The sequence below is a fragment of the Meles meles genome, chromosome 5, assembly GCF_922984935.1.
Source record: "Meles meles chromosome 5, mMelMel3.1 paternal haplotype, whole genome shotgun sequence".
NCBI classification, from domain to species: Eukaryota; Metazoa; Chordata; class Mammalia; order Carnivora; family Mustelidae; genus Meles; species Meles meles.
This window is the reverse complement of record NC_060070.1, coordinates 100,476,834-100,495,071: the sequence shown is the minus strand read 5'-3', so window position 1 is coordinate 100,495,071 and position 18,238 is coordinate 100,476,834. Positions and strand designations below refer to the sequence as shown.

Below are 18,238 nucleotides of genomic sequence, written 5' to 3'. Positions count from 1 at the left end.
CCTTCAAAGCCCAGGAAACTTCCAGGAGAGAAATCCACTCAGTAGGATTCCTGGAGCCCTGGGTAGTCCTAAATTAACTTATATGAGATAATTAAACTAATTACCATACAAAATTAACCATATGGATAAGTTAATATACAATGTCAATATTATTTAACTAGTTGAAGGGAACTGGATACCCAAAATAAACAACAGGGGCAAAAACAAAAAAAACAAAACAAAACAAAATGCACTGGTCATTTGTGTATCTTTAGACACGCATTTGGCTACCCATTCACTGAGGCACGAAGCAGCCTAGAGTCCTGCCAGGGACCTGGTAAAGTGTAGCAGCAGAGGGGTGGGTACCGGCTGTGAATATCTTTAAGAGGGTAGTCAAAGGCCGTCCACCTTCCATGCAGACAACTTCCTATTAACTTCAGTAAAGGACGTCCATGCCAACACAAACCAAAACTGTACACTAGTTCTCCTGTTTACTCGGCTGTGGAATGCAGTGCATTTGTGGGTGGTGTGTGTCCCTGTGAGCGTGCGTGCACGCCCCTCCTCTTACTGATTTTCCTCCAGTTTTTACTTAGAAACAGCTCCTCACAGTATAGGAGAGTGGGGAGCAAGTAACACAAGTGGGTCTAAGAATTAAACACACCTTTATTATGAGTTGTGTCTAAGGTACACGCACAGGTAGAGCTTCCCCGCACATTTGCAATCTCACTCTTTACTCTTTTAAGCCCAGACTGTTCTCAATAGGTCCCGGGGCAAATTCACTTCTAACCCAGCTTAGAAATAGGCGATGCATTAAAGACCCCGTCCGGACCCGCGGATCTGCCCCAGTCGGTCTGTGCTCCAAGGCCCACAGATGCACGGGAAGCTGCGGTGCCCTCGCTGCCTTCAGGTCTCTGCGCGGGTCAGCGAGGTGCGCCCCTCCCTAGGTCCCTCCCGCCCCCGGTCTGTGATGGCCTGGTCTTGCTCTCCGGAGTGAATGCCCTCTCGAGGTTTCCATGACCCCATTCCACGGAAAGGGTGCGTCCCCTAGGCCACGACGTTCCGCGAGTCCCTGCCCCCTCACCCCCCCAGCCCCCCCGGATCCCCCGCCGCGGCGTTCCATCCCTCAGACTCCCTATGCCCCACAACGTATCCCCGGCCTGCCGCACAACTCCGTTTCCCCCGCCCCCTCCAGGAGCGGCCCCCTCCATACTTCCCCCAAAAAGCCACAAGCCTCGACAACCCCCGACCCTTTCCCGGGCTCCCCTCCTGCCCCGCCCGCCTCGGGCTTCCTTCCCTTCGCACTCCCCTCCCGCCTTCAGTTCCCCTCCGCCCTGCGGAGGGCGCCCCAAGAATGCCGACTGGACACGCTCGTTCCGGCAGCGAAGCTCTCCAACGTTGCGGTCCTGACCCCTCAGTCCTCCAGGCTCGGGCTCCGGGAGTCCCCAACGTCTGAATCTTGACCTGCCGCCTCACTCTCAGGGCTCGAGCTCTGCGACTCCCCAACACTGGAGCACTGACCCCTGGTTCCCGGGCTCGGGTTCCTCAACATCCCGATTCTGGACACCCCTCGGAGCTCGGGGTCTGCGGATCCCCAACCCCGCCGTGCTGACATACCCCCCGCCCCGGTGCTCGAGCCCGGGGGCTCCCCAACGGCGCGGTCCTGACAGCCCCTCCCCCCGCCTGCCCGCCGGCTAGGAGCCCCCGACTCACCGGCAGGGGCGGCGGCTGAGCCTGCGAGACAACCCAAACCAGCCCCGCCGCACTCCGGCTCGGGTTCCCGGCTACCAGCTTTCCGCAGGCGGCTGTGACTGCGGCGGGCACTGCACAGGGGAGCGGCCCGGGGGAGGGGACCGCCGGGGGCCGGGCACCGCCCAGCTCCGCCCCTTCCCGGCCGGAGGCGGGATGCGCAGACCCGCGCGCCCACCGCGCCCGCGGTGTCGCCTCACCGAGGAAGTTGAGTGACACCTCTTCCTTCCACCCGGGTCAGACCCGCACAGCCCCCTTTCAGCCGGGAAGGCCCGAGGGCTGGAGAAAGAGAGAGACGTTCATTACTGTCCTGTCTGTTCGAAGAACCCATTCCGGGGGGCCGTTTCCGAGGTTTTTTTGCTTTTTGTGTTTTCGAGGTGTTTTTGGAGAAGGGGAACGGCGGCAACGACAAACTTCATCTTTGATCTCAAGACCGATTCAAATTCTGGCCTCTGAACCACACGCATCTGCACATTCTGGGTCATTCTGCCTGTGAGATCCTATCGTAACCCACCAAGGAGGGCCCTTGCAGACACACATTTTCACGCCCCTGGGGCACACCCGTGAAGTGCTCTCCTGTGACCACACAAACACACCTCTTACACTGACACGCGAGGCACCCACGTCTCTACCCCCATATCCTCAATCCACAGCTGGCTAGCCAGTCCGCAGTATCAATGATCTACACATATAAGGGGACAGGGCAGGAGAGGAAATGCCACATCTGGTCCCAGACTTGCTCTCTTTGCCCACAATGTCTCTATTTTACCAGAACAAAAATACACTTAAGATGTAGGGGCATCAATTAACAAATCAGATTGGCTTTGCTATGAAAAAGCCTTCTCCGTTATCTGGAAAAAAAGAAAAACCAATCAGATCCTGAGAAGATGGCCTGAATCAATTCTCCTGGAGTAAGAATATTTGACTCATGTCATTACTTTTCGGAGACACTAGGGCCTAGCTCTGGTTTGTTGAAACCTGGCACTTTGCCCTTAAACCACCCTGCTCCAGTGACATGTTTAATAACACCTCACATTTGTACTGTGTTTTCACTTTTCAAAACATTGTAAAATCCATCATTGTCTTTATCTTCAGCGAAACAGCATGAAGCAAAGATAGTGGGTTTTCCAACAGGGTCATCTGAACTTCATAAATGAAGACTTTTCGATCCAGCAGTTCAACGGACAGGTTTAAAGCCGAATCAGGACTAGGAAAGAGTAAGGGACCCCGTCTTCAGGGCCGCTGATATCCCCACAGAATCACAGGTCCAGCACACAGAGATACTGGTGGAAATGTCACAGAAGACCCTTGGCAGATTTGCCCTCTCCATCTCTGTTTCACCCCCAAAGATGTCAGGGAATTCTCCCATACTCACAAAAAAAAAAAAAAAAAAAAAGCCCTCAATATTAATAGGCATTTATTTTTTGGCCAGAGATCATAAATTACAGCAGAACTGATTGACAGGGGATTTAAAAGTCCCCTTTTTTCCTCTCTCTGCCACTCTAGAAAGAAAATTACAGGTCAGCAAATATGAAGGCACAACCACGGTTCAATCCAGCTGAAGGGGGCTGTCAGACCTGAGGAGTCTGTGAAATGGATGTTAATTATGCCTGCGGCTTTTCTTCTCCCCTGAGAGTCCCTCCACCTGGAGCGAGGAGAGGGTTCTCTTGTCTTAAATGAAAACCAACAAGTCCTTTAAGATTTTCTCCAAGAAAATGGTAAGTGGAGACCCCTGGGTGGGTAAGTGGTTAACTGTCTGATCTCAGCCAGAGTCCTGGGATTGAGTCCCTTGTCAGGCTTCTTGCTCAGGGGGAAACTGACTCTCCCTCTGCCTGCCTCTCCCTTGCTTGTGCACTCTCTCTCTCTCTCTCTCTCTGGCAAGTAAGTAAATAAACATTAAAGAAAAAAATAAAAGAAAAAAGGAAAAGGAAATGGTAAATGTTCCTTTCCTATGAGTCTTTATCTAGGGGAAAGGTATGAAAGTGCAGCCTCAAGTGTAAGGGGTGTCAGGCATTTTTACCTGGGGGCAGAGGATTCTGTTTTACAAGTGGTGCGTCCAGGCCATGAGATAAGAGAGCTGGTTTCTCATTCATCTCATGTTTTTTTAAGTATGGTAAAATACTCATAACATAAATGTTACCATCTTAACCCTTTGAAAACACTTTTAATTGTGGTAAACATAATAAAAAATTTGCCACCTTAACCATTTTTTAAATGTACAGTTCAGTAGTGCTAAGTACATTCACATTCTTCATGCCTTTTAAAACTACTTAGATCTCACACCACCTTCTTCCATTTTTTACTCGGAGGTGATGGACCACTTTAGTTTGGATGGTACAAGTGACATTTTGGTAATTCTGGAAAAAAAGATCCCTAAGTGACCTTACTATTTTTGAATTAATAATAAAAGCCTCCTGGATCTTTCATAAGGATAGTACGAAGGCCTTTAGTATATAGAAAGCCAACCTCCCTCCATGTAACACTTTCATCTGGCAACAACATTTTGACTTGTGGTTTTTCCAAAAGCTGGAAACAGGCAAGATCCGGGATAGTACAGAATTTCGTCCAAAAGGAACGCTAAACTGCTAACCCAATCAACATTCTATCAGACACATTCCTTGTCCAGACTGTCCTTGAGAGCCACAGACACAGCCAATATACAGCATAATTAAAAAATAGATATGCAAGATTAAGGAGCTATTTTTGTCCCAAACTCTAACAAAATAATTTGGTCCATTTTATGTTGTATACATACCACAATGACACTGTTTTTCTATTGCTTTTATAGTGTGTTTACATAGCATTGTTTTTCCAAGAAGCTCAAAGTGCATGAGATGACATTATATCCCTAAACTTCATATATTTTATGTGAAGTAGGAAGGGACAGGAACTGTTAGCCTTACAGTGACATGGAGAAATTGAAGTGTGCTGTAATTAAACCATCTGCTGGAACATCTCTACTGGTTTATACTGGTCTATCCCAAAAGACCTATCCTGAAAACTCATGCAAGAAAGAGTGTTGTTTAAAAACACAAGTTAGGGGCACCTGGGTGGTTCAGTCACTAAGGGTCTGCCTTTGACTCAGGTCATGATCCCAGGGTCCTGGAATCGAGCCCTGCATTGGGCTCCCTGCTCAGCGGGAAGCCTGCTTCTCCCTCTTCCACTCTCCCTGCTTATGCTCCCTCTCTTGCTGTCTCTCTCTCTGACAAATAAATAAATAAAATATTTAAAAATAAATAAATAAATACCACTAGTTATTTTTGTTTTCTTTTTACATCTCATGGGCAAATTGAGGGTCGCGAGTTTTTTCACTGTCTTGGCAGAGAAAAGGAGAAGCACCTTGCATTGTGGACCATTATCCCATACCTTACACAAAAATTAACTAAAAATGGATTAATATTTGAATAAGACCAGAAACCATAAAAGTACTAAAAGAAAACATAGGCAGTAAGCTCCCTAACATGGCTCTTGGCCATGTTTTTTGGATCTGACTTCAAAGGCAATGGCAACAAAAGCAAAAATAGACCAATGGGACTACATCAAACTAAAAAGCTTCTGCAAAGCAAAGGAAACCATCAACAAAATGAAAAAGCAGCCTACTGAATGGGAAAAGATATTTGCGAATGATATATCCAATAAGGGGTTAATATCCAAACAACATAGAAAACTCATACAACTCAATAACAACAATAATATCCAAACCCCAGATAATCCAATTTAAAAATGGGATTTAAAATGAGAAGATCTGAATAGGCATTTTTCCAGAGAATAGGCCATGTAGATGGCCAACAGGCACATGAAAAGATTCACTAATCATTGGGGAAATGCAAATTCAAATTTGCAACGAGATATCATGTCCCATCTGTCAGAATGGCTATTATCAAAAAGACAAGAAGTAAGAAGTATTGGCAAGGATGTAGAGAAAAGGGAATGCTTGTATGCTGTTAGTGGGAATGCAAATTGGTACAGCCAATATGGAAAACGGTACGGAGGTTCCTCAGAAAATAAAAAATATGATCACCCTATGGTCCAGCAACTCCACTTCTGGGTATTTCTCCAAAGAAAATGAAAACACTAATTAGGAAAAACACATGCACTCCTACATTCATTGCAGTGTTATTCGCATAGCCAAGATATAGAAATAACCAAAGTGTCCATCAATGGATGATTGTACAAAGAAGATGTGGCATACACACACACACACACACACACACACATACAATGACATACTATTTAGCCATAAAAAAGAATGAAATCTTGCCATTTGTGAAAACATGGATGGATCCTGAGGGAATTATGCTAAGTGAGATAAGTCAGGCAGAGAAAGTATGATTTCACATATATATGGGATCTAGAAAACAAAACAAACGAACAAACAAAAACAAGCAGAAACTCATAGGTGCAGAGAACAGATTGGTGGTTGCTAAAGGGGAGGGGGCTTGGAAGGGAGTCAAGAGGTGCAAATTTCCGATCATAAAATAAATAAGTCATGGGGATGCAATTTAGAGCATGGTGACTACAGTCAGTAATATTGTGATGCATATTATGTAATGTTATATGGTGACAGAAGAAACTAGACTCATTGTGGTGGTAAGTTTGCAATCTACACAAATAGCAAATCATTATTTGAACACCTGAAACTGATATAGTGTTATACATCAATTATACTTTAATTAAAAAAAAAAGTTTGGGCTTGAAAATCAGGCCATCTTGAATCTGAGCCTTATTACCATCACTTAGAGCCTTTGGTACTGTATATCATGCTCCTTATCTGTAAAATGGAAATAATAATTATACCTGCTTCATATATGTATTGCTAGGATTAAGTGAAATAACATACATTAAGTACTCAGCATTGTGCTTTTCACATAATGAGGGCTTGATAAAGGTGAGTAAAAAAGCAATGGCTTCCTGTAAATGGTTGCTTATAGGATCTTTGTTCTAATACTTTCTACCTGAAGAGAAGATATACTTATTCCAGTGGAGTGCATAGGAGTAATTTGGAGAAAGTTGGCTATCTGTATTTTTTTTTTAAGATTTTATTTATTTATTTGATGGACAGAGAGAGAGAGAGATCACAAGTATGCAGAGAGGCAGGTAGAGGTGCAGTGGTGGGGCGGGGGTGGGGGGTGGGGGGATGCGGGGTTGTGTGGGGTGGGAAGCAGGCTCTCTGCTGAGCAGAGAGACAGATGCAGGGCTTGATCCCAGGACCCTGGGATCGTGACCTGAGCCGAAGGCAGAGGCTTAACCCACTGAGCCACCTAGGTGCCCAGAATATCTGTGTTTTTAACTGTTAAGTCAAATCTATCCATTCCTTAACATTCCTTCCTCACATAGACATCCACACTTAGTTCTTTCTCTCCCTCTTTTTCTCTCTCTTCCTCCCTTCCTCCTTCCCTCTTTCTTCCTCCTTTCTTTCCTCCCTCTCTCTCCTCCCTGCCCTCCCTCTCTCCCTTCCTTCCTTGTAGGCACCACATCCAGCATGGAGCCCAGCACAGGGTTGAACTCACGACCCTGAGACCAACACCTGAGCGGAGATCAAGAGTAGGAAGCTTAACCAACGAGCCATCCAAGCCTCCCCACACTCAGCTTTTCTATTTTCTAAACTGCCAGCTGGCCAAGTGGGGAAATGACCGTGATACTAATTTCACACACAGGCTTCTAATGAGCTGAACCAAATTAAAAATAAAAATAAAAATAATGGTATTCTTGTATTGTGTGTCTACATTTCTTATTTAATAGTGAAATGGTAGAGGTTCATTAATTTAATTTCGTCTGGAGTGGTTTACTCCTTTTTTCCCCCATTTTATTTCTTAATGATAACAATTAACTAACAATTCAGGAAGCAAACCAATGAACACATGTAGATGCGAGAGACAAAATGCAGCAATTGCTCCTAGGCATGTGTTAGGTTGTGTGGCCCTGCATTTCACCTCTCACTCTTTTGCAACTCGTGCCAGGTGGAAGAGCTTCAGTGGGAAACTATAAGGATGAATGATAAAATGAGCAACCAGTTACCCTTTATATAATCCATAAAACAATATAAATTCCTACATTCCAAGGATGTTTGAAGTATGTAAGTGTTAATTTTAACATTTGTTCTAAACAAGCCTTAAATTTAGAAAATATGGTTTTTAATTGGGTCATGATAATTGAATGGCAAATAGAAGTGTGGCTTTTAAAATACGAGGCTTTTCCTTCTTCTTTAGAAGAAGGCGCCTGGGTGGCTCAGTGAGTTAAGCCTCTGCCTTTGGCTCTTTGCCAAAGCTCTTTGTCAAGCTCTTTGCTCAGCAGGGAGCCTGCTTCCCCCTTTCTCTCTGCCTGCCTCTCTGCCTGCTTGTGATCTCTCTCTCTCTAAAGAGATCAAATAAATAAATAAAATCTTAAAAAAAAAAAGCAATTAAAAATAGAGCTACATTATGACCCTGCAATTGCACTACTGGACATTTATCCCAAAGATACAGATGTAGTGAAAACAGGGGTCATATGTACCCCAATGTTCATAGCACCAATGGCCACAATCAGCAAACTGTGGAAAGAACCAAGATGCCCTTCAACAGACAAATGGATAAAGAAGATATGGTCCATATATACAATGGAATATTATGCCTCCATCAGAAAGGATGAATACCCAACTTTTGTATCAACATGGACGGGACTAGAAGAGATTATGCTGAGTGAAATAAGTCAAGCAGAGAGAGTCAATTATCATATGGTTTCACTTACTTGTGGAGCATAAGGAATAACATGGAGGACATTAGGAGAAGGAAAGGATAAGTGAATTGGGGGAAATCGGAGGGGGAGACAAAGCATGAGAGACTGTGGACTCTGAGAAACAAACTGAGGGGGGTGGGAGGTTGGGTGAGCCAGGTGGTGGGTATTATGGAGGGCACATATTGCAAGAGCACGTGTGGTGCATAAACAATGAATATTAGAACACTGAATTTTAAAAAAAGGACAAATTGATAAAAACGATTTTTGGATTCTAAAAATAAAAAATAAAGGGAGATTTAGGAGGGACATTTCTCAGCTTTAGGTCTAGAGAAAAAGAGCAATGTGAAGTCACCCAGGATGGAAAACTGAGGCCTGAACCTCTGGCCTTTCCCATGCCCCGACTGGGTGTTGCAGAGGGAAGTATACAACCCCTTTTAGTTCACTTCTGTCTATCATCTATCATCTAAGTCAGGTTCATGAGCAAAGGCACAGACCATCCTCTGTTAAACAGTGGTGGGGTAGGGCCAGAATCCCCTACAGTGGCAGAATGTTCCATCCATTTCCTTTTAGTTGATGTCTGTCTAAAAGAGACTTATCTTGGCTCTCAGTTCTTTTAAAGAGCATGGAAAGATGAAAGTGGCAATTTTGGCCAACATGACTTACAATTGCATTATTCATGCTTGATTCTGGCCTGGTTTCAGGGTTTTAATGATTTAAAAAAAAAAGAAAAAATCAATGCAACAACTGACCAGTTTAAACCAGCTCACATTCACTGAGTCTGTTTTTACCGCATAGTGGTAAGCCAGGGAGCCAGAACTGGCCCATCCATGTAGCCATCTGGAGATCTGGAGATCTAGGGCTATACTCAAGGAGAGTATGGGGGAGAAGAGGGGAGATCTAGGGCTACCCCAGTCCAGACTACAGGAGTAGAATAGACAAATTGGAGTCTTCTCCAGTTTATATATATACCTCTCTGAATGAGTCCAGTGACCTGAATGTTGTGCCAGGTTTAAAGTTGTAAGTTTGGTCAAAAGTGACCTTTGGCCTAATGAGATAAAGCATCTTTAACTGACGTCTCTTACATCATTACATCATTTTGTAATTCCCTCAGCTCCATTAGACTGTAGGTTCCTAGGCAGCAAGGTTTGTGTCTAGCCATTTACTGCCACACGCATGTGACCTAGCACATAGTATGTGCTAGAAAAAATATCACCAAATAAGTGAATAAGTAATGTGAATGCTCTGCATATTTGGAGTCCAGTGAGCCCAGGAGTCCATGATTATCCACTCCAGAACCTTAGAGGATGGTAGAATGATCTAGAAATGGAACAGAAAAGACTATGCCCCTGGGGTGGAAACAATGAGGACAGAAAAAGCAACTGAGGAGAAGCATATTTTTCCATTTGGGAGAGGGGGAGAGAGAATAAAAAAGAATGAGCAAGGGTAATTCTGGGTCCCCAGCGGGACATGCTACAGAAATAGACCACTTCATTTTTTTTTTTTTATGTGGGATTTTTTTTTATATTTATTTTTATTTGTTTATTTACAGCATAACAGTGTTCATTGTTTTGGCATCACACCCAGTGCTCCATGCAGTACGTGCCCTCCCTATTACCCGCCACCTGGTTCCTCAACCTCCCACCCCCCCCACCCCCCTGCCGCCCCTTCATAACCCTCTGGTTGTTTTTCAGAGTCCATAGTCTCTCATGGTTCATCTCCCCTTCCAGTTTCCCTCAACTCCCTCTCCTCTCCATCTCCCCATGTCCTCCATGTTATTTGTTATGCTCCACAAATAAGTGAGACCATATGATACTTGACTCTCTCTGCTTGACTTATTTCGCTCAGCATAATTTCTTCCAGTCCCGTCCATGTTGCTACAAAAGTTGGGTATTCGTCCTTTCTGATGGAGGCATAATACTCCATTGTGTATATGGACCACATCTTCCTTATCCATTCATCCATTGAAGGGCATCTTGGTTCTTTCCACAGTTTGGCGACCGTAGCCATTGCTGCAATAAACATTGGGGTACAAATGGCCCTTCTTTTCACTACATCTGTATCTTTGGGGTAAATACCCAGCAGTGCAATTGCAGGGTCATAGGGAAGCTCTATTTTTAATTTCTTAAGGAATCTCCACACTGTTCTCCAAAGTGGCTGCACTAACTTGCATTCCCACCAACAGTGTAAGAGGGTTCCCCTTTCTCCACATCCTCTCCAACACATGTTGTTTCATGTCTTGCTAATTTTGGCCATTCTAACTGGTGTTAGGTGGTATCTCAATGTTGTTTTAATTTGAATCTCCCTGATGGCTGGTGATAATGAACATTTTTTCATGTGTCTGATAGCCATTTGTATGTCTTCATTGGAGAAGTGTCTGTTCATATCTTCTGCCCATTTTTTTGATATGATTATCTGTTTTGTGTGTGTTGAGTTTGAGAAGTTCTTTATAGATCCTGGATATCAACCTTTTGTCTGTACTGTCATTTGCAAATATCTTCTCCCATTCCGTGGGTTGCCTCTTTGTTTTGTTGACTGTTTCCTTTGCTGTGCAGAAGCTTTTGATCTTGATGAAGTCCCAAAAGTTCATTTTTGCTTTTGTTTCCCTGGCCTTTGGAGACATATCTTGAAAGAAGTTGCTGTGGCTGATATCGAAGAGGTTACTGCCTATGTTCTCCTCTAGGATTCTGATAGATTCCTGTCTCACGTTGAGGTCTTTTATCCATTTCGAGTTTATCTTTGTGTACAGTGTAAGAGAATGGTCGAGTTTCATTCTTCTACATATCGCTGTCCAGTTTTCCCAGCACCATTTATTGAAGAGACTGTCTTTTTTCCATTGGATATTTTTTCCTGTTTTGTCGAAGATTATTTGACCATAGAGTTGAGGGTCCATATCTGGGCTCTCCACTCTGTTCCACTGGTCTATGTGTCTGTTTTTATGCCAGTACCACGCTGTCTTGGTGATCACAGCTTTGTAGTAAAGCTTGAAATCGGGTAACGTGATGCTGCCAGTTTTGTTTTTGTTTTTCAACATTTCCTTAGCAATTTGGGGTCTCTTCTGGCTCCATACAAATTTTAGGATTATTTGCTCCAGCTCTTTGAAAAATATCGGTGGAATTTTGATCGGAATAGCATTAAAAGTATAGATTGCTCTAGGCAGTATAGACATTTTAACAATGTTTATTCTTCCAATCCAAGAGCATGGAACAGTCTTCCATCTTTTTGTGTCTTCTTCAATTTCTTTCATGAGTGTTCTGTAGTTCCTCGAGTACAGGTCCTTTACTTCTTTGGTTAGGTTTATGCCCAGGTATCTTATGGTTCTTGGTGCTATAGTAAATGGAATCGATTCTCTAATTTCCCTTTCTGTATTTTCATTGTTGGTGTATAAGAAAGCCACTGATTTCTGTACATTGACTTTGTATCCTGCCACGTTACTGAATTGCTGTATGAGTTCTAGTAGTTTGGGGGTGGAGTCTTTGGGGTTTTCCATATAAAGAATCATGTCATCTGCGAAGAGAGAGAGTTTGACTTCTTCCTTGCCAATTTGGATACCTTTTATTTCTCTTTGTTGTCTGATTGCCGTTGCTAGAACTTCTAATACTATGTTGAACAAGAGTGGTGAGAGTGGGCATCCTTGTCGTGTTCCTGATCTCAACGGGAAGGCTGCAAGCTTTTTCCCATTGAGGATGATATTTGCTGTGGGTCTTTCATAGATAGATTTTATGAAGTTCAGGAATGTTCCCTCTATCCCTATACTTTGAAGCGTTTTCATCAGGAACGGATGCTGGATTTTGTCAAATGCTTTTTCTGCATCAATTGAGAGGACCATGTGGTTCTTCTCTATTCTCTTATTGATGTGTTCTATCACACTGATTGATTTGCGAATGTTGAACCAACCTTGCAACCCAGGGATGAATCCCACCTGGTCATGGTGGATAATCTTTTTAATGTGCTGCTGGATCCTGTTTGCTAGGATCTTGTTGAGAATCTTTGCATCCATATTCATCAGTGATATTGGTCTGAAATTCTCCTTTTTGGTAGGGTCTTTGCCTGGTTTGGGGATCAGGGTAATGCTGGCTTCATAAAAAGAGTCTGGAAGTTTTCCTTCTGCTTCAATTTTTTGGAACAGCTTCAGGAGAATTGGTGTTATTTCTTCTTTGAAAGTTTGGTAGAATTCCCCAGGGAATCCGTCAGGTCCTGGGCTCTTGTTTTTTGGGAGGTTTTTGATCACTGCTTCAATCTCATTACTAGATATCGGTCTATTCAGGTTGTCAATTTCTTCCTGGTTCAATTTTGGGAGTTTGTAGCTTTCCAGGAATGCATCCATTTCATCTAGGTTGCTTAGCTTACTGGCATATAACTGTTGGTAATAATTTCTGATGATTGTTTCTGTTTCCTTGGTGTTAGTTGTGATCTCTCCCTTTTCATTCATAATTTTGTTAATTTGGGCTTTCTCTCTTTTCTTTTGGATTAGTGTGGCCAATGGTTTATCGATCTTATTGATTCTTTCAAAAAACCAGCTTCTAGTTTCATTGATACGTTCTACTGTATCTCTCGTTTCTACCTCATTGATCTCTGCTCTAATCTTGATTATTTCCCTTCTTGCATGTGGAGTTGGTTTGATTTGTTGTTGATTCTCCAGTTCTTTAAGGTGTAGAGACAGCTGGTGTATTCTGGATTTTTCAATGTTTTTGAGGGAGGCTTGGATGGCTATGTATTTCCCCCTTAGAACTGCCTTTGCTGTATCCCATAGGTTTTGGACCGAGGTGTCTTCATTCTCATTGGTTTCCATGAATTGTTTAAGTTCGTCTTTGATCTCCTGGTTGATCCAAGCATTCTTAAGCAAGGTGGTCTTTAGCTTCCAGGTGTTTGAGTTCCTTCTGAACTTTTCCTTGTGATTGAGCTCCAGTTTCAAAGCATTGTGATTGGAGAATATGCAGGGAATAATGTCAGTCTTTTGGTATCGGTTGAGTCCTGCTTTGTGACCCAGTATGTGGTCTATTCTGGAGAAGGTTCCATGTGCACTTGAGAAGAATGAGTATTCTGTTGTTTTAGGGTGGAATGTTCTGTATACGTCAATGAGGTCCATCTGGTCCAATGTTTCATTCAATGCTCTTATTTCTTTATTAATTTTCTGCTTCGATGATCTGTCTATTTCTGAGAGAGGCGTATTAAGATCTCCTACTATTATTGTATTCGTATCAATATGACTCTTTATCTTGATTAATAGTTTTCTTATGTAATTGGGTGCTCCCATATTGGGGGCATAGATATTCACAATTGTTAGATCGTCTTGGCGGATAGTCCCTTTAAGAATTATGTAGTGTCCTTCTGTATCTCTGACTACAGTCTTTAGTTTAAAATCTAATTTATCTGATATGAGAATCGCTACTCCGGCCTTCTTTTGAGGCCCATTGGCATGAAAGATGCTTCTCCATCCCTTCACTTTCAGTCTGGGTGTATCCTTAGGTTCAAAATGGGTCTCTTGTAGACAACATATGGATGGGTCCTGTCGTTTTATCCAATCTGCAACCCTGTGTCGTTTTATGGGCGCATTTAGGCCATTCACATTGAGAGTGATTATTGAGAGATAGGTTTTTATTGACATCGTGTTGCCTTTGAAGTCTTTCTGTCTATGATTGTTTCTGTATTTCTGTTCAATGATATTCTTAGGATTTTTCCTCTCTTATAGGACCCCCCTTAATATTTCCTGCAGTGTCGGCTTGGTGGTTGCATAGTCTTTTAAGCCTTGCCGGTCTTGGAAACTCTTTATCTCTCCATCCATTTTAAATGTCAGTCTTGCTGGATAGAGTATTCTTGGTTGCATGTTCTTCTCATTTAGTACTCTGAATATATTTTGCCAGCCCTTCCTGGCTTTCCAGGTCTCTGTGGAAAGGTCTGACGTTATTCTAATGGGCTTTCCTCTGTATGTAAGAAGCTTCTTTGTCCTAGCTGCTTTTAAGAGGGTCTCTCTTGAAACAAAATTCCCCATTCTAACGATAAGGTGCCGTGAGGACTTTCGAGAATCTAAAATCTTGGGAGGAAATCTTTCTGCCTCTAGTACATGAACATTGTTTCCATTCGTGAGATTGGGAAAATTTTCATAGACAACTTCTTCCACTATATCTTCTAGACTTCTTTCTTTTTCTTCCCCTTCAGGGATTCCAATAATTCTGACGTTGGAACGTTTCATGGCATCGTTTATTTCCCTGATTCTGTTTTCCTGGCTTCTGAGCTGTTTGTTCCAGGCTTCCTCCTGATCCTTTCTCTCTATCTGTTTGTCCTCCAGATCACTAATTCTATCTTCTGTCTCAGTTACCCTAGCTTTTAGAGAATTTAGATTGGATTGGAACTCATTGAGAGCATTTTGAACATCATCCCTGGTGGCTTTCAGTTCTGCCCTAACATTGTGAACATCATCCCTGGTGGCTTTCAGTTCTGCCCTAATCAATTCTGTTTGGTCATCCATGGCTTTCTCCAACCTAGCTATTGCCTGGATAATTGTTAGTCTGAATTCCTTTTCTGACATATTGTCTATGTCGATAGCCATTAGCTCTGTTGCAGAAGGCCCATCCTCTGTATTTTTCTTCTGTTGGGTATTCCTCCTCCTAGTCATTTTGGTAAGAGATGACTAAACAGATGCAGCTGGACTTATCGATTGTGGTGCAGTCAATGTGCACCCTGGAACGCTTCTGTGCAATCAGGATTCCCCACCCAAATGAGAGAAAAACGAGAAGAAAAAGAAATAGAGAAGAAGAAAGAAAAAAAAGGGGAAAGAAAAAAGGAACAAAAAAGAGAGGGAGAGATAGGAAAAAAAGGGAAGATAAAAGAGAAGGCTCAGCCCAAATGGGCCACAAGGTAAGATTTGTGGAGTATACAAACAAAAACAGACAGACAAAAAGAGTGATAAAAGTATATGACAAGAGAAAAAAATATGTATATATAAGCAAAAAAAAAAAGGGAAGAACCTCATCAGAAAGAACCCCAAGTATAAGATTTATATATTATCAGGGCAAACACAAATTCACAGAAACACTGACAGAAGCACAAATTCACAGAAACACTGACAGAAGGAAAAATTGGGAGAATGGTTATAGATTCTCAGTGTGGGTGAGGAAGGTTATTTTGATTCTTCCTGAAGGTATTTTGATGTTTTTGTTAAGGGACTCAACTTTCCTAAGTTACAGGGGGATTAGAAACTGGTTTGCCTATAGGGGTAGCATTGATTGGGGAAAGGGGATTACCTTGAAGTTTAACTCTATATGTATAGTAGAAAATAAGAATTAAAAAAGAATAAACTAGGGGCGCCTGGGTGGCTCAGTGGGTTAAGCCTCTGCCTTCAGCTCAGGTCATGATCTCAGGGTCCTGGGATCGAGCCCCGTATCAGGCTCTCTGCTTTGCAGGGAGCCTGCTTCCTCCCCTCTCTGGCTGCTGCTCTGCCTACTTGTAATCTCTCTCTCTCTCTCTCTCTCTCTGTAAAAAAAAAAAAAAAAAAAAAAAAGAATAAACTAGACTAGACTAAGTTAAAATTAAAAAAGAATTTAAAAAATAGAGAAACAAAAGAAAAACACGGGTGTATGTATCAAAAAGCTCAGGTTAGAAGGTTATTAAAGAATTTGATGTACTGGACATCTCGGTGTGATGGTAAATAGGTTAAAAAATTATCTGTATGTATAAAAAAAAAAAGGAACCAGAATATTGGTAAAGAGTTAAAAATAAAAGTTGTATTTATGAAGTAGTGGTGGTTGTTCTCTTGTAGTCTTTTTTTTTTTTTTTTTCTTCCTTCCTGGTTGGTTTTCTGGGGGAGGGGCCTGCCACATGGGTTTTCAGACAATGATATTCCCTGAGTTAGGTCCTCCCGCTCCCCTCAAGGGGGTGAGCTCTTTTTTTTTTTTCAGGAAACTGTTTTTTTCAGCCTTTTGTTCACTGGGGGTTTTTATGTTCTTTCATCTGCTTTCTCTCGCCTTGACAGCTTTTGATGGTTTTTGGAGGTTTAGAGGAGAGCAAACAGCACCCCGACCTCCCTCTCAGAGAGAAGCCTCAGACTGTTTTGCAAAAGCTGCTGGCAGAGTCGGTTCTGAGTCACTGTCCCTGGGGATGCAGGAGCTCCTCGTTGTGCCCAAAACCAGGGCAGCGGTGGCTGTCTGGGCAGCTCCAGACCGCCAGAGAGGTTCGGAGCAGAGATCGCGCACTGAGATTTTCCCGCTGTCCCGGGCTGGGAATGTCTGGTTTTTCCCGCTGCCAGAGCTCCAGGCTAGCGCCTATGAGCACCTATCCCAAGGGAGGGTGTGGGACGCGCGCGTTTCAGGATTGCCGTCTGGCCGGGCTCCCAGCCCCTCACGGGAGCCAGACCCCACTCGTTCTCGGGCGCGCTGGCCTTCAGGTGCACTGGCTGCTCAGGGACGGAGACCTGATTTCTCCGCCGCACTCTCTCTGGCTCCGGGCCAGGGGAGGCTGTCCTGGGTCCGGGGACTTAGGTCCCTGACCCTAACTGCCCAGGTTCCCACTATTACCCCCCCGCGATCCTTTGCTGTTTGTTTTTTGAGTGCTTTCAACCAGACTCCAAGTTAATGCTGGTCCCCAGACGCAGAGCACTCTCGTGTTGGGGTGTTACTTTCCGATCGGTCACCTCTGGTGGCTCCCTCCCCCTTTTGTTTATCTTCCGATATCAGTCGGACGTTCCCAGTCTGCTTTACCTGCCACTGGCGTCTTCTGCTCCTGTAGAGATCCAGACGTGTATAATTCTGATCTCAGGCTGATTTCATGGGTGGTCGGAGTTCTTTGGTAGGTAATCAGCTCACTTTAGGGTACAGGTTGAAATGGTGCCTCCTCCTACTTCCCGGCCATCTTGGCTCCCCCCATTTTTTTTTTTTTTTAAGTCAAACTGAATTGAACTGAAGTAAACTGAGTTGCAGAATTCATCCTGAAGAGTTCAAACTAAAGTAAAATTCTTGAGGTGCCTGGCTGGCTCGGTCAGTAGAACATGTGATTCTTGATCTTGGGGTTATAAGTTTGAGACCCACATTGGGCACAGAGATTACTTAAAAATAAATACCTTAAAAACAAAACAAAACAAAACTAGGGTCACCTGGGTGGCTCAGTGGGTTAAAGCCTCTGCCTTTGGCTCAGGTCATGATTCCTGGGTCTTGGGATCCAGCCCCATAGCTGCCCTACATGGGGCTCTCTGCTCAGCAGGGAGCCTGCTCCCCCCTCCCCGCCCCCCCACCTGCCTCTGCCTACTTATGATCTCTCTCTCTCTCTCTCTCTGTCAAATAAAAACAAACAAACAAACAAAAACCTAAAGTAAATTTCTCTCCCTCCCTTATTCTCCCTCTCAATTAAATTTCTCTGGTTACTCTTCCCACTAGATCATGATTCTCCAGCCCTGAAGATACCCAGGGAGGAATCTGGAAGCCACTCTAGGCATAGAGATCCAACTTTTTTGGGTCTTTCTCCTTAAATGTTCCTGAGAGCCTCCAAGAATAACCTAACAGCCTGGGTATTCTGACCAGAATCTTAGAACCCTGGCGATGCCAAAGGGGAGTTTCAGCAGGAAGCTCACAGGGCAAATAGTCTTTGGAGTAAAATATGATGACTGAGTCCTGACCAAATTAACAAGGGTCCATGCACGAGACGGAATACTGTACTGTCATCAAAAATTGTGCCAACCATGTGGCACAGAGGAACTTGCAGTCTGCAGTTCTGCAGTGCAGTAAAACACCAGGTTATGCAGTGTGATCCAATTTTTTTAAAAAAGACCTATATAGGGGGTACTTGGATGTCTCAGTTGGTGGAGAGTGCG

At 43.6% G+C, this 18,238-nt stretch overlaps 1 protein-coding gene across 2 annotated transcripts in view; it reads right to left on the bottom strand.

Moving 5' to 3' along the window:
* PAQR8 (progestin and adipoQ receptor family member 8) overlaps positions 1–18,238 on the bottom strand; it is a 126,188-nt gene that overhangs the window by 44,042 nt on the left and 63,908 nt on the right. The window contains exon 1 of one of the 2 annotated variants that reach the window (XM_046005108.1): positions 1,690–1,845. The exons of the other annotated variant lie outside the window; for it this stretch is intronic. The gene's annotated coding sequence lies outside the window, so the exon portion shown is untranslated. Of the gene's footprint in view, positions 1–1,689; positions 1,846–18,238 lie in introns of those variants that run through there. 2 annotated transcript variants of the gene reach the window in all.